At 44.2% G+C, this 14,760-nt stretch overlaps 1 protein-coding gene across 2 annotated transcripts in view; it reads left to right on the top strand.

Annotated features, from left to right (window-relative positions):
* Window positions 1-14,760, top strand: part of LOC139273510 (zinc finger protein 383-like) — an 80,075-nt gene that overhangs the window by 34,732 nt on the left and 30,583 nt on the right. Inside the window, exon 2 of one of the 2 annotated variants that reach the window (XR_011595166.1) lies at window positions 5,429-5,515. The exons of the other annotated variant lie outside the window; for it this stretch is intronic. The gene's annotated coding sequence lies outside the window, so the exon portion shown is untranslated. The remainder of the gene's footprint in view (window positions 1-5,428; window positions 5,516-14,760) is intronic. 2 annotated transcript variants of the gene reach the window in all.

Raw genomic sequence — 14,760 nt, 5'->3', positions numbered from 1 at the left:
ATGTCTGCCATTGCCCATCCACAGTCAACCCCTTAAGTATCATTCGCCAATCCATCCCAGCCAATTCACGCCTCATACCTTCAAAGTTAGCCTTCTTTAAGTTCTGGACCATGGTCTCTGAATTAACTGTTTCATTCTCCATCCCAATGCAGAATTCCACCATATTATGGTCACTCTTCCCCAAGGGGCCTCGCACAACGAGATTGCTAATTAATCCTCTCTCATTACATAACACCCAGTCTAAGATGGCCTCCCCCCTAGTTGGTTCCTCGACATATTGGTCTAAAAAACCATCCCTTATGCACTCCAGAAAATCCTCCTCCACCGTATTGCTTCCAGTTTGGTTAGCCCAATCTATGTGCATATTAAAGTCACCCATTATAACTGCTGCACCTTTATTGCACGCACCCCTAATTTCCTGTTTGATGCCCTCCCTAACATCACTACTACTGTTTGGAGGTCTGTACACAACTCCCACTAACGTTTTTTGCCCTTTGGTGTTCTGCAGCTCTACCCATATAGATTCCACATCATCCAAGCTAATGTCCTTCCTAACTATTGCCTTAATCTCCTCTTTAACCAGCAATGCTACCCCACCTCCTTTTCCTTTTATTCTATCCTTCCTGAATGTTGAATACCCCTGGATGTTGAGTTCCCAGCCCTGCTCATCCTGGAGCCACGTCTCCGTAATCCCAATCACATCATATTTGTTAACATCTATTTGCACAGTTAATTCATCCACCTTATTGCGGATACTCCTTGCATTAAGACACAAAGCCTTTAGGCTTGTTTTTTTAACACCCTCTGTCCTTTTAGAATTTTGCTGTACAATGGCCCTTTTTGTTCTTTGCCTTGGGTTTCTCTGCCCTCCACTTTTCCTCATCTCCTTTCTGTCTTTTGTTTTTGCCTCCTTTTTGTTTCCCTCTGTCTCCCTGCATTGGTTCCCATCCCCCTGCCATATTAGTTTAACTCCTCCCCAACAGCACTAGCAAACACTCCCCCGAGGACATTGGTTCCGATTCTGCCCAGGTGCAAACCGTCCGGTTTGTACTGGTCCCACCTCCCCCAGAACCGGTTCCAATGCCCCAGGAATTTGAATCCCTCCCTGCAGCACCATTGCTCAAGCCACGTATTCATCTGAGCTATCCTGCGATTCCTACTCTGACTAGCACGTGGCACTGGTAGCAATCCCGAGATTACTACTTTTGAGGTCCTACTTTTTAATTTAGCTCCTACGTGTGTGTATGTGTCTGTGTGAGATTGTCTCTTCCTCCTTGTTCTGTTGCTCACTAAATACAGTTCAGTATCAATGTGTCTCGGCCATTCACCTCCCCAGAAAGTGCTGAATTTTCTGTTTCAATTGGTGCATTCTGATCAATTTGATTCTGGTATTTAACAGCAGAAAACAACTGCTGCAGAGTCTCGGCAAATGAATCTCTATTTGGATTAGTTCACCAGTCCTGGCAACTCCTCCATAGGAACAGGAGTAGGCCATTGAGCCCCTCGAGCCTGTTCCCCCATTCAATGAGATCCTGGCTGATCTGCGACCTTACTCCATATACCCACCTTTGACCAGATCCTTTAATACCTTTAGTTAACAAACAGCTATCAATCTCCGATTTAAAATTAACAACTAACCTAGCATCAATTGGTGTTTGAGGAAGCAAGTTCCAAACTTCCACCACCTATTATGTATAAATGTGTTCCCTCTTTTCACTGCTAAAAGTTCTGGCTCTAATTTTTAGACTATGCCCCGAGTCCTAGAATCCCCAACCAGTGGAAATAGTTTCTCTCTCTATCTACCCCATCTGTTCCGCTTAATATCTTAAACTTCGATCAGATCAGCCCTTAACCTAAATTCTAGGGGATACAGCCCTAATTTGTGTAATTTTTCCTCATACCTTAAATCTTGGAGTCCGAGTATCATTGTGGTAAATCTACGCTGCACTCGCTCCAAGGCCAATATAACCTTCCTAAGGCATGGTGCCCAGAACTGCTCACAGTGCTCCAGGTGTTGGCCAACCAGGGCTTTGTATAGCTGCAGCATAACCTCTACCCCCTAATATTCTGGTGCTCTAGATGTAAAAACCAGCATTCCATCAGCCTTTCTGATTATTTTCTGTACTTGTTCATGACATTTTAATGATCTCTGTACCTGGACTTCCAAGTCTATGTGGACTTCCACTGTTTTTAGCTTTTTACCATTTAGAAAGTACCCTCTTGTATCCTTTTTAGGTCCAAAGTGGATGACCTCACATTTGTCTACATTGAAATCGATTTGACGCAGCTTTGCTCATGAACTTAATCTATCGCTATCCCTTTGTAATTTGATGCTTTCAACTTCACTGCCTGCAATGCCATCTTTCTTTTGTGTTCAGCGGCAAATTTAGATATATGACTTTCTATGCCATCAACTAAGTCATTAATAAATACTAGGGATAGTTGAATCCCCAACACAGATCCCTGTGGGACACCACATCCTGTCAACTTGAGAACCAACCTTTGTCCCTACCCTCTGTCTCCTACAGCTCAGTCAATTCCCTAACCAGGTCAATAATTTGCAATGAATTCCTACTATCACCAAATTCCTCCACCCTGCTTGCGATCCACTTATCTGTGATGTTACAAGAAAAAGATAAATTCCAATCTGGTGATTATTTACCTTACTCATCGAATACCTACCAGTGAATTCGTATTATCACCAAATTAATCCACTCGGCTTGTGTGAACGATCCAGTGATGGATTCCCACCAGCCCGAGCTCTCTCTCTAAATCTACTGGGCCTTGTTTTCCATTATTTTTGACAGCTTGTGTCTGTTTTTGAAGCAGTTTGGTCATTTTGTGCATTTATCTGAAACTTTTGAATAATCGGCAAGCGATTCATACTGACCTGCTGAGTTTATTTCCAGAGGACACCTATGCCGCGAGGGAACAGGTTTCATAGCCAGGTTAAAATAGAATAAATACAAACTCACATTCCAGAGATTGACAGGTACAAATAAAACCTACACTCACATACTAGAAACTGACAGGTAGAGTAAAACCCGCACTCGCATAGCAGAGACTGACAGGTACAGAATTAAACCCACATTCCCATAGTAGAGACTGACAGGTACAGAATAAAACCCACACTCACACATTAGAAACTGACAGGTACAGAGTAAAATGCACACTTTCACAACATAGACTGACAGCTACAGAATAAAACCCACACTCTCCCACCATAAACTGAGGATAAAAACCCACACTCGCATACTAGAAGCTGACTGGTAGAGTAAAACTCATTTTTGCATAGCAGAGACTGACGAGTCCAGAATGAAACCGACATTCCCATAGCATAAACTGATAGGAACAGAATTAAACCCACACTCACATAGCAGAAACTAAGAGATACAGAATAAAACACACATTCCCATAGCAGAGACTGACAGGTACAGAATAAAACCCACATTCACATAGCAGAGACTGACAGGTACAGAATAAAACCCATCAGAACAATAATATGCAGCAAGTAAAACCCATAGTCCCCTATCAGAAATGACAGGGACACACTCACACACTAGAGACTGACGGAAAGAGTAAAACTCTCTCGGAAATCCCACTCCAGTGTCCGGCTCACCGAATCATTTTGTTGGTAATTCGGATTATAATTAAAATTCTCTCAATGTGGCCCATTTAATTAGTGATAAAAGCAACTTGTGAAACAATCCCATTTTTGCTGATTTAAATAGTTACAAAAAGATGGTCTGAGCATGCACTAAATACATGCTGCTCCCCGCTGTCACCGCCCAGTGTTTAAACCAACGGGAAGGGCCCATGTGAGCTCACCTCCCCCAGCTCTGTCAACGGCTGCCGTTTCCTCTGTGCTGGGCTGATGATCATTGAACACATCAGGGAGCGGAGATATCCCGGGCCCGAGTAAGGGAGCAAACAGCAGCCTCCTTACAGCAGCTCATCACATTAGCACTGTGTCCACAGATGGGCTTTGAGTCGGGGTAAGTTCAGCGGCAGTCGGGGGCTGTCTGTAAGAGGTGGAGTGGAACAGGAATTAGTTCTGGAACATGGAGTGAGTGGGGGAAGGGAGAAGCCATTCTCGGGCTGTGTGTGTACAGTGTAACGTAACAGAGAAAGTAAATCATCTTGCTCTTTCAAATCAGTGCTGCTTTCTTTCCCCAAATCAGTAGTGAATGTTCCTGATTCAGTTCCAATCTCACAGTGTCTGTTGTTCTTGGACATTGAACAGTGGAAACACAGCCTGACTGAGAAGTGTCACGAAGTGCATCTATTGCAGGCACCAGGAGAGGAGTGTGAAAGGAGACATTTCAATAATCGGTTATTTTGTTTCGGTGTGTTGAATTCTCCAGAACCGTGTTGCAGGTGATCGAGAGATACATTGTCGCTCCCTCAGATACATCTGTGACATTATGTTAACTGTACAGGCTCTCAGCTCTGTTTCATTAGAATGAAAACAATTGTTGTACAGCCCAGATACCTGTGCTTATAATCCAGGAAGCGATTCAGAACTTTACAGATTGTCCCATGGAAGTGGGAGATATAAACCTGGACTGTGCCAATCGGGTGTTCCCATTCATGGACCAGTGCTGGGTTTGGGTTGTGTCTGGATGCTGATAACTTACTATAGAACCGTCTGACACAGCTGGTGTGGGGAATCTGATCACTCGTCACACCTCCGCCACGACCGTCCCGCTCCTCTGCTCATGGTCGTGGCGGAGGTGCGGTGAGTGATCGAGGTGGAGGGTCATTGAGGGATCGTGGCTGAGATTCGGTGGGTGATCGTGGCGGAGGTTCGGCGAATGTTTGGTGTGGATGTGCGGTGGGAGATCATGGCGGAGGTTCGGCGAATGTTTGTGGCGGAGGAGCGGCGAGAGATTGTGACGGAGGTGTGGCGAATGAGGGTACAGGGCCCAGAAGAGCTGATGGCCCAGGGGCAGCACAGGGCTGCCCACACTGGGTCTGTGCGCACTAGGTCCGTGCAGCCGAGCAGGTCTCTAGTCCTGGTCAACCCTTGCCACTGGATAAAGTCCTAGCTCTGTCAAGTACATGTGGCTGATGTGCAACGGTCACCACACGTTAAAAAAATCCACGCACAGGCATCTTCCACCCTTTCAATTGGAGTCAGGATTGGAATATCAGGTCCTTCATTGAAACATCTGTGAGCTCACGTGGAAGCAAGTCATCCTGGTTCGAGGGACCGCCTATGATGATGATGATGATGATGAGAGAATCTGAGTGCCGCTGTACTGCAGTGAGGTCAGACAATGTCACTGTTTGTATCGCGCATTCCTCACTCCAGATACTTTACTTTATTATAAAGAAACACATTAATTATAACTTTATTGTTATAGTCTATGGGCACCTGTCCATGACTTGTACCTAATATTTTACTCATTATTATTATTATTCTCAGAGCAAAATACTTCACCCCCAGAATAAATGTGATCTTTCCGCCACCTGGAACACAAGGAACAGTGCAGGCAGCTCCTTCTCACACACAGTAAGTACATTATCACTCACAGCGTGCAGAGACACAGAACTGACCTCAATCATATTGTCACAGGTAGCAGAAGCTGTCAGTCCCACAGTGATCCGAATCCCAGAGTTACATTATGAATCCCACAGTCACTTGGAACAGTACAATAAGATGTTGTTTCAAAGTCCAAACATATCGCTCTGAGAGGCAGATCCATTTTCACTCCCTTACTCACACACAAGGACTGACTGACACAGTGTCAATCCACACTGGTGTCGGTACACTGACTCTCAAACCCAGCAACTAACATACAAGAGCAGAGAAACGGAGGTAATGGACTGAACCAAACCTCCTCCTGAGACAATCACAGATAATCTCAAACTAGCATAGGCCTAAAGAAGGAACAGAATCCAACAGTCACACAGCAAGAATAGCTCAGTACAAGAAACTGTCAATTACATAATAACTCTCGCATTCACACACATCACCATTCTAACAGAGACATAGTGAACCCCACACCCACAAACAGTGCCGGGGACTGAGAGTCACAGAATGGATTCCACACCCACAAACAGTGCCAGGGATTGAGAGACACAGAATGGACCCCAAACCTACAAACAGTGCCAGGGATTGAGAGACACAGAATGGACCCCACACCTACACACAGTGCCAGGGACTGAGAGACACAGAATGGACCCCACACCTACACACAGTGCCAGGGACTGAGAGACACAGAATGGACCCCACACCTACAAACAGTGCCAGGGACTGAGACACAGAATGGACCCCACACCCACAAACAGTGCCAGGGATTGAGAGACACAGAATGGACCCCACACCTACAAACAGTGCCAGGGACTGAGACACAGAATGGACCCCACACCCACAAACAGTGCCAGGGATTGAGAGACACAGAATGGACCCCACACCTACACACAGTGCCAGGGACTGAGAGACACAGAATGGATCCCACACCTACAAACAGTGCCAGGGACTGAGAGAGACAGAATGATACATACTCTCGGGCACGGTGAATGACGGATTGAGATTGAATCACAATCACATATGGTAACACACTGACTGACTGGCAGATATAGGTTAAAATCCACACTCACATATCGGAAAGTGACTGGTGCAGAGTAAAATGGATATTCACATAACTTTTATTCTGTACCTCTCAGTTTTTGTTAATACATTCTGTAAACCAGCAGATACAGAATAAAATACACTTGCATCCCAGAGTCAGACAGTTATAAAGTAAAACACATACTCACATACCAGAGACTGGAAGATATCACATCCTGGAAACTAACAATTGGAGAGTAACAACAACAGACAAATACCAGAAATTGACAGATAAAGATTAAAACCAAACTCGCATTCCAAAGACTGACAGATACAGAGTAAAGCCCACACTCACACCACAGAGAGTGACACATACAGTCTATAACACACTCACACATGAGAAAATGACAGCTACAGCACAAAAGCAGCACTATCACAGCAGAAACTGACAGGTACAGATTAAAACCCCTATTCATATACTAGAAACTGACAGGTACAAAATAAAACCCAACTCAGATTTGAGAAAATGAAAGTTGCAGAGTACAACCCACTCACATCGCAGATATTAACATACAGAGTAAAACTCTCACTTTCATCCCAGAGCCTGAATGATCGAGGAAAACCACACTTGCATACCAGAAACTGACAGATACAGAGTAAAACTCACTCACTCACATCAGAGACCAATAGATAGAGTAACACTCTCACTCTCACATCAGAGACTAACAGATACAGAGTAAAATCCACACTTGCATCACACACAGACAGCTATAGAGTAAATTCTGCACTCCCATATCCGAGACTAAGCTATACAGAGTAAATCTGTACCTGTCAGTTTCTGCTGTGATAGTGCTGCTTTTGTGCTGTAGCTGTCATTTTCTCATGTGTGAGTGTGTTATAGACTGTATGTGTCACTCTCTGTGGTGTGAGTGTGGGATTTACTCTGTATCTGTCAGTCTTTGGAATGCGAGTTTGGTTTTAATCTTTATTAGACAATTAGACATAAAAGACAATGAGAGATACCCACTCTCAGATATCATAAACTGACAGATACAGGCTAAAACCCACTCTCGCATATCAGAAACTGCCAGGTACTGATTAAAGCCCACGTTAACATACGAGAAAATGACAGCTATAGAATAAAACCCCACTCACATACCAAAGACGTGACTGATACAGAGTAAAACGCACACTCACATCCTAGAGATTGAGAACTACATAGTTTTACCTACATTCCGATACCGGAAACAGACAGGTACAGACAAAAAATTACACTCACATCCCAGAAACTGGCAGGTACAGAGGAAAACCCATGTTACAAATTCAGAAAATAACAGGTACAGAATAAAACTCACATAACAGAAACTGACAAGGACAGAATAAATTCCCAATCACATATGAGAAACTGACAGGTACAGGGTAATACCCACATTGACATACCAGAAACCGACAGGTACAGAGTAAAATCCACACTCACATCCCGGAGACAGGCAAAAACAGCGGAACTCGCAGTCACATTCCAGAAGCAGACATGGTGTATAATAAAACCTACTTTTGCCCACCAAAAACTGAAGAAAGAACAACACTCACGTACCAGATACTGACAGCTAGAAGAGAATAAGAAATAGCAGGCGGTAAGGCCGCTCGAGCCTGCTCCGCAATTCATTACATTCATGGCTGAACTTCACCCTGAACTCCTGCCTGATACCCATTTCCCTTGATTCCCTTTGTTCTCTGTCTTGAATATACTCAATGACTGAGTGTCTCAGACCTATGTGTATAGAATTCCAAAGATTCACATCCCTCTGAGTGAATACATTGCTCCTCATCTCAGTCCTAAGTGTCCGATCCCTTATCCTGAGACTGTGACCCCTAGATCGAGACTATCCAGCAAAGGGAAACATCCTCACAGCATCTACCCTGCCAAGACTTCTAAGGTTTTTTTAGGTTTCAATGAGCTCAGCTCTCATTCTTCTAAACTCCAGAGTGTATAGGTGCATTTCACTCAATCTCCCTAACCCAGGATTCAATTTTGCACCCCCTCTAATATCCTTCCTTAGGCAATGAGACCAAAACTGTGCCCAGTAATCCAGGTGTGGTCTCACCAAAGCCCTACATAATTGCAGCCACATTTCTTTACTCTTATACTCCAAACCCATTGTAATAAAGGCCAACATATCCTTTACCTTCCTAATTGCTTGCAGTAGCTGCAAGTTAACTATATGTGATCCGTGTACAATGACACTTAAATCCCCCTAAATAACTAGATTTACTAGTATCTCCTCTTGTAAACATTCTGCTTTTTGATTCATATAAAATTTAACACACACTCACATCCCATAGTCTGAACTATACAGTGTAAAACCCACACTCACATCCCATAGTCTGAACTATACAGTGTAAAACACACACTCACATCCCATAGTCTGAACTATACAGTGTAAAACCCACACTCACATCCCATAGTCTGAACTATACAGTGTAAAACCCACACTCACATCCCATAGTCTGAACTATACAGTGTAAAACACACACTCACATCCCATAGTCTGAACTATACAGTGTAAAACCCACACTCACATCCCATAGTCTGAACTATACAGTGTAAAACCCACACTCACATCCCATAGTCTAAACAATACAGGGTGACAGATTGAGCAGAGACAGCAGCCTCTGAGCTTCCAGATCCACCTCCAAGCTTCACGCTCCAGCATTGAAATACTTGCCTGCTCCCCATCAACACCGTCCCCCCCCCACCCCCACTTGTCTCCCGCCCAGTATTTAAACTGATGGGAAGGGCCCATGCGAGCTCCCCTTCCCCAGCTCTGCCAGTGGCTGCCGTTTCCTCTGTGCTGGGCTGATGATCGTTGAACACATCAGGGAGCGGAGATATTCCAGGCCAGAGTAAGGGAGCAAACAGCAGCCTCCTTACAGCAGCTCGTCGCATTGAGACTGTGTCTGCAAATGGGCTTTGTGTCGGGGAATCGGGGGCTGTTTGTAAGAGGCAGAATGGAGCAGGAAGTAGTTTGGGAACATGGTTGAGTGGGGGAAGGGAGCGGAGATATCCCGGGCTATGTGTGTACAGTGTAAGGTAACAGAGAAAGTTAATCACCACACTCTTTCAAATCATTGCTGGTTTCTGTCACCAAACCAGTAGTGAATTTTCCTGATTCAGTCCCAATCTCACCGTGTCTGCCCTTCTTGGACATTGAACAGTGGAAACACAGCCTGACAGTGAGGATGTGAGGGGTGTCACAAAGTGTATCTATTGCAGGCACCAGGACAGAAAGTAGACATTTCAAATTTGGTAATTTTGTTTCAGTGCGTTGAGTTCTCCAGAACCGTGTTGAAGGTGATCGAGAGATACATTGTCGCTCCCTCAGATACATCATGATCCGGGCTCTGTGACATTCTGTTGACTGCACAGGCACTTAACTCGGTTCCAATAGACTGAGAACAATTGTTGTACAGCCCAGGTACCTGTGGTTATAATCCAGAAAGCGATTCAGAATTTTACAGGTAGTCCTATGGGAGTGGAGGATATAAACCTCGATTGTATTAATCGGGTGATCCCATTCATGGACCAGTGCTGGGTTTGAGTTGTGTCTGGATGCTGATAACTTTCTATAGAACCGTCCTACACACCTGGTGTGGAAAATCTGAGTGCCGCTGTACTGCAGTGAGGTCAGACAAGAACACTGTTTGTATCACAGTTTCCTCTCTCCAGATACTTTACTTTATTATAAACATATACATTCATTACAACTTTATTTTATATTTTCCCCATCAGTTGTCCATATCATAACTAATATTTTTCTGGTATTATTATTCTCAAAGCAAAATACTTCATTGAGCCAGTATAAATATGATATTTCTTCCATCCAGAACACAAGACAAAGTGCAGGCAGCTCCTTCTTGCATACAGTAAGTACATTATCACTCACAGAGCGCAGAGACACAGAACTGACCTCAATCCTGTTATCACAGGCAGCAGAAGCTGTCAGTCCAACAGTGATCCGAAGTGGCTGAGTTACATTGTGAATCTTACAGCCACACAGAGCGGTAGGATCAAATGCTGTTTCACTATTGAAACATATCACATTCATATACCAGATACTGAAATATACAGAATAAAACCCACACTTGCACACCAGAAACTGATGGGTATAGATTAAACCCACACTCATAGACCAGAAACTGACAGGTACAGGTTAAACCTCACATTCGCATACCAGAGATTGAAATGTATAGAATAAAATAAACACTCACGTATAAACTGACAGTTACAGAAAAAATACAGTCACATACCAGAGACTGACAGGTACAGATTAATGACCACACTCACATACCAGAAACTGACAGGTACAGATTAACCCAACAGTCATATACCAGAACCGAGAGGTACAGAATAAACCACACTCACATAGCAGCTGACAGGTGCAGATTAACCCACACTAACATACCAGAGACAAATGGATACAGAATAAACACCACACTCAAATACTAGAGAGTGACAGGTACAGATTAAAACCCACAATCACATAACCGAAACTGAGAGGTAGAGAGTAACCCCAACAATCATATACTAGTAACTGACAGGTACAGATTAAACGCCACGTTCATATACCAGAGATAGACAAGTACAGAATAAAATACACACTCTCATACCATAATCTGACACCATCAGCTCCCGGGAGATCCAGACCGCCGTGCGCCTGCTGCTGCCTGGGGAGCTGGCCAAGCACGCCGTGTCGGAAGGGACAAAGGCGGTGACCAAGTACACCAGCTCCCAGTAAAACTCCACGCTGTCCTGAGGGAACACCCCAAACACTGGCTCTTTTAAGAACCACCCACAACCTCTCTGAAAGACCTAAAGCGCATCACCCTTTAGACTCAATATTCTGTAATTATTTCCTGAACAAGTGTGTTTGGGAACCTTTGCAGTTCCAGCTGTGGAATTAGTTTTGAATTCTCATAAGCAGCTTCATTGTCTGGTTCGACGTTGGGACCGCTGTTGAATTTCCCGCCATTCATGCTCCAAACACGGTTCCTTGTCGCTCGTTCCCATTTACAGCACCTGCCGAGGAATTAAGAGCTTGTTTAGGGAATGAGGCTCAGATTTCAGTCACCTCATTCTCTCGCAAGCCCTTTACAAGTTTATTTTTCAATTCCTGTTACGGTCAATCCGTTTATTAACCCGGGACTCCCTGCAATGTAAAAACCCAGAATGGGAGTTCGTACAGAGACCAGAATGGGAGCAGTGTGAACACTCTATCCCTCTTCCCTTTTCACAGAAGGGCTCCCAGTCCTGGTCTCAGTCCCGCCTGTGCGGAAGATCAATCCATGATTTGTGATTCCCAACTTTTACACAGTTTGAGCTGGAATGTGCCCTGTTACAGAATCAGTGGGGATTGATTGCCGTCTGTTAGACAGATTGACAGTGAACGCGAATTTAATTTTGATTGTAACAGCCTGGAATTAGTAAGGGAAATATGGAATAAAATAAAAGGAAGTAAAAACTGTTTGTAAACCTTTGGCTAATGGTGCATTTATTAACATAATCCGCACTTTAAAAAATTATTGGCGGTGTTTTTGAAATTAAAAATCTTTCGAGGTGTGACTGTTGAGGACAGGAATTTCCACCCTCGTTTCATTGGTGGTCTCAACAGACAATGGGTAATGCGAGAGATTAACATTCAGCGGCAATTTCAGTAAAGAATCATCATGACTGGAGGAGGCAAAGGACTGGGTAAAGGCAGAGCCAAACGGCACCATAAAGTGCTCCGTAATAACATCCAGGGCATCACCAAACCAGCCATCCGCTGCCTGGCTCGCCGTGGCCGTGTCAAGCGGATCTCGGGCCTGATCTACGAGGAGACCCGCGGGGTGCTGATGGTTTTCCTGGAGAATGTGATCAGGGATGCGGTCAACTACACTGAACACGCCAAGCGCAAGACGGTCACTGCCATGGATCTGGTGTACGCTCTGAAACAGCAGAGCCGCACTCTATGGATTCGGCGGCTGAATAACGTGACCTTTTCCCCCAAACACAACACAAAGGCTCTTCTCAGAGCCATCCACCTCCTCACAGAGAGAGCAGTGACCTGGGGAACGGGGGCGAGATGGTTGATTTACATTTTGTTCTGTATAGATATGTTTTTTGCCAAGATCTATATTGTGGTGTTAGGTGTTTTAAATCAGCATATACACGATGGACAGAATGTCCTTTTAGTCTTCAACTCATAGACATTTACGGGGCATTCCAGATGAAGGTAATACTGAAAAAACTAATGTAGTTAGAACATAAGAACATAAAAACATAAGAAATAGGAGCAAATGTCGGCCATACGGCCCCTCGAGCCTGCTCCGCCATTTAATACGATCATGGACTCGGGTCTACTTCCCTGCCCCATATTCCCTTATTCCCTTATTAAGAAACTCTCTGTTTCTGTCTTAAATTTATTCAATGTCCCAGCTCTCTGAGGCAGCGAATTCCACAGATTCACAATCCTCAAAGAAATTTCTCCTCATCTCAGTTCTAAATGGTCGACCTCTTATTCTAAGATTAAGCCCTCTAGTTCTAGTTTCCCCTAGCAGTGGAAACATCCTCTCTGCATCCACCTTGTTAAGCCCCCTCATAATCTTATGTTTCGATAAGATCACCTCTCATTCTTCTGAATTCCAATGAGTAGAGGCCCAACCTACTCAACCTTTCCTCAAGTCAACCCCTTCATTCCGGAATCAACCTTGTGAAACTTCTCTTAACTGCCTCCAAAGCAAGTATATCCTTTTGTAAATATGGAAACCAAAACTGCATGCAGTAATCCAGGTGTGGCCTCATCAATACCCTGTACAACTGTAGCAAGACTTCCCTGCTTTTATATTCCATCCCCTTTGCAATAAAGGCCAGATTCCATTGGCCTTCCTGATCACTTGCTGTACCTGCATACTAACCTTTTGTGTTTCATGCACAAGTACCCCCAGGTCCCGCTGCACTGCAGCACTTTGCAATCTTTCACCATTGAAATAATAACTTGCTCTTTGATTTTTTTCTGCCAAAGTGCATGACCTCACACTTTCCAATATTATACTCCATCTGCCAAATCCTTGCTCACTCACTTAGCCTGTCTATGTCCTTTTGCAGAATTTTTGTGTCCTCCTCACCCATTGCTTTTCCTCCCATCTTTGTATCGTCAGCAAACTTGGCTGCATTACACTCGGTCCTTTCTTCCAAGTCGTTAATATAGATCATAAATAGTTGGGGTCCTAGCACTGATCCCTGTGGCATCCTATTGGTTACTGATTGCCAACCCGGGAATGAACCATTTATCCCCACTCTCTGGTTTCTGTTTATTAGCCAATCCGCTATCCATGCTAATATATTACCCCCAATCCCGTGAACTTTTATCTTGTGCAGTCAGTAACCTTTTATGTGGCACTTTGTCAAATGCGTTCTGGAAGTCCAAATATACCACATCCACAGCTTCCCCATTATCCACCCTGTTCGTGACATCCTCAAAGAATTCCAGCAAATTTGTCAAACATGACTTCCCCTTCATAAATCCATGCTGTTACATCCATGTTACAGCAGTGACAGATAAGAAAGGTGTTGAATTAAACGATGGGATGAAGGCAGCATCAGGGCGGAAGGACAGTGAGGGTCCCTTGCCCTCATAGAAGGACTCCCAAGTCCTGATCAGAAGTGAGCCTCAGGCAATCTTGGTTATAAATCGGTCAATGTCTCGAACATGTAGAAATCTAGATCGACATCCACAGCAGCGAGTTTGCTGTTCAGATTATTGAATGTATATATAGGAAAAAACGTGAATTAACCTTCCGCATAAGTCCGGCCGTCATTAACCATTTTTGCCTGAGAGCAGAACAGAAACATAAAGAACGGAGTATAAATCGGGAGGGGATGTCATTGATGACCGAATTCAAGAATTTGAGATTGTGGCGAGCAATAAATCTGATTGGTCCCTTTAAACATCCAATTAGAGAGATACAGAACAAATGAAATTGACAACGCAGCTAATGAACCAATCACAATCGTTGCCTTTACCCATCCCTTATTAGCATAGGGATGTGGGCGGAGTGTGGGGCTGCCTATATAATACGAGCCCGGAACAGAATTTCCTTCATATCTGCACCTGATTAAACAAGACGATGCCTGAGGAAAAGAAACCAGCTTCGAAAAAGGGCGC

The sequence above is a fragment of the Pristiophorus japonicus genome, chromosome 9 (genome assembly GCF_044704955.1).
Source record: "Pristiophorus japonicus isolate sPriJap1 chromosome 9, sPriJap1.hap1, whole genome shotgun sequence".
NCBI lineage: Eukaryota > Metazoa > Chordata > Chondrichthyes > Pristiophoridae > Pristiophorus > Pristiophorus japonicus.
The sequence above is the reverse complement of the archived record's forward strand: the minus strand, read 5'-3'. Positions and strand labels throughout refer to the sequence as shown.